This window comes from Ptychodera flava, chromosome 3 (assembly GCF_041260155.1).
Source record: "Ptychodera flava strain L36383 chromosome 3, AS_Pfla_20210202, whole genome shotgun sequence".
In the NCBI taxonomy this organism is placed as follows: domain Eukaryota; kingdom Metazoa; phylum Hemichordata; class Enteropneusta; family Ptychoderidae; genus Ptychodera; species Ptychodera flava.
This window is the reverse complement of record NC_091930.1, coordinates 22,849,935-22,852,236: the sequence shown is the minus strand read 5'-3', so window position 1 is coordinate 22,852,236 and position 2,302 is coordinate 22,849,935.

Here is a 2,302-nt window from a genome sequence, read left to right as displayed (position 1 = left end):
ATCCAGTTAATATTTGAAAGATTAAACAACGAAAGAATCTACCACCACATATAGTTTAGTATCATATTTTTAATGGGAGTAATTTAGCAAAGTATTAATTATGACAGCACACTTCACTACATAAACATGAGATCCCGATTAACCCTTGCAACCTATTAACGCTATTTTACGGGCGACGGCATTAAACAAAGGGGGAACAGAGCCCTATAAAAATGATGTGAGATATTTCGCATTTATATTTGTAATTCGCAAGCGTACAATACTGAAATGTACGTTCCCAGTACATGATATCAAAATACTTTATTGTTAAACACTGAGATGTATTGTTACGAAAATTCAATAAAAGCTATGGCTTCACTATTTCGTTAAATAACAATTCGTTGATGTATTGCAATCCATAAGATATCAAAATAGTATTTCCTGGACATTGTTCATGATAATAATGAGTGAATGGTTTCAGTTTAAGCATTTTTGCATACTTGTATTGCATAGATAATAATATTAGAGTACACACTTGCCCATTGCTGATGCCATGCCTATGACTAGAGCAATCTCCTTGATGACTATTCCTAATTTCTTAGAGAAGAAATGTACGAGTAGTTGATTATCTCCTGAGGAGAACTTACTAATTACACACTTTTGAATATATCTGCGTAGCTCAAATGTTGGCAATACTCACTTATTAATGTAGGTCGGTAACTCACTATTATTGTGCAATAAGTAATCAGAATGAAGCATGTCACAATCACCCATAGGAGATGGATAATAATACGTTCCATCCGTATCGTAAATCAACGACCAAACGTGTATGTCCATAAGCAGTCTAATCACCCACCAGCTTTTTTTAAACAAATACCTGACGCAATAAACATACGCATCTCAACAATATCCATTTATAAGGGCATCTTGTTAAATACAAAGCTCATAACAACACAGGGGTAAAGCCAAGCGGGTACACAGATCGAATTGAGCATGTCAAGAACAACCAATCAGGGAGGAGAATCAATATTAGGAAACGTCACATCACGTGATTCGACCAAACTTTCAGCAGGAACGTGGAACCTAATAACGGCAAGAAATTTCTTCAACTTGTTGACAAACACTTTCCAAAGGGGTCTAAACTTCACAAGATCCTCAATAGGAAAACAATCAAAGTGAGTTATAGCTGTATGAACAATATGGCAAGTAGATCAAATCGAGTAGCAAAAGGGTTATCACAGGAGATCAGCGTAAGGACCAACCAGCTGATAGTTATTGCCGGGTCAAGTCCGCATGCCCCTTGAAGGGTAACTGTCAAGTCAAAGGCGTGGTGTACAAGGCAAAAGTATCAACGGACGGCAACACGGAGAAGATTTATATCGGCCTCACTGATAACACCTTCAAGATGCAATGCACTGACCACATGCAATCGTTCCGTAATGAGACATACCAAAACAGCACAGAGTTGTCAAAATTGCATGGAACTTTAAAAGTAAGTACCAAGTCTTTGACATTTCGTGGTCAATTATTGACAAGGCATCGAGCTACTCTAACATAAGCAAGCAATGTAATATTTGTGTATCAGAAAAGCTGTACATTATCAACGGTGACAAATCTACACATACACACACATAGGGGGGTCAAACTTCAGACAGGAGGATAGGGGAGCGTCACATTTTATGGTACAGGTGTGAGTGGAATTCACCCGGCTCACCCCCATGTAATTACTTGAAGGCTCCCCAATGCTGCCGGCGAGTAATTAAACTGCTGCCGAGAAAAAAAACCAAGCAATTGGGACCAGTCTAAGGTTTCTGTTAAATCGTTTCGTGTTTTTTTTTTTTGTTTTTTGTTTTTGTTTGTTTGATTATTTGTTGTTGTGTGTAGTTGTTGTTGTTGTTTTTGAGAGAGAGAGAATACCTATGTCTGAGACACCCAATAACCCATGACAAATACTTAACTTATCCGTCATAAACTGGTGGAGAATCATTGACATCTGTTGTGTCCTGTCTCTGTATTTTACAAGGTAGAAATATCGAAGATGATTAATTTATTTTGTGAGTTATGGCAAGCATTTTACCATAGTTAATCCATGATTCCAGTTGTCACAGAGAGGTTAGGGTTATATGCCCACTGGATTGGAAAAGCTCCAAAGAGACAGGATAATTCGGACCTTATTACTTAAAAAGGCTGCACTTTGAGAGACCATAATTAAGATGGCAACACGAGACTTGTTTGGAAGACGGTTTTGTGGTTTATAGAAAGCTAATATCTCTCGATGTCATAAGACTACTTACTTCACGTACTCTTCTATCTGTGGCGGGAT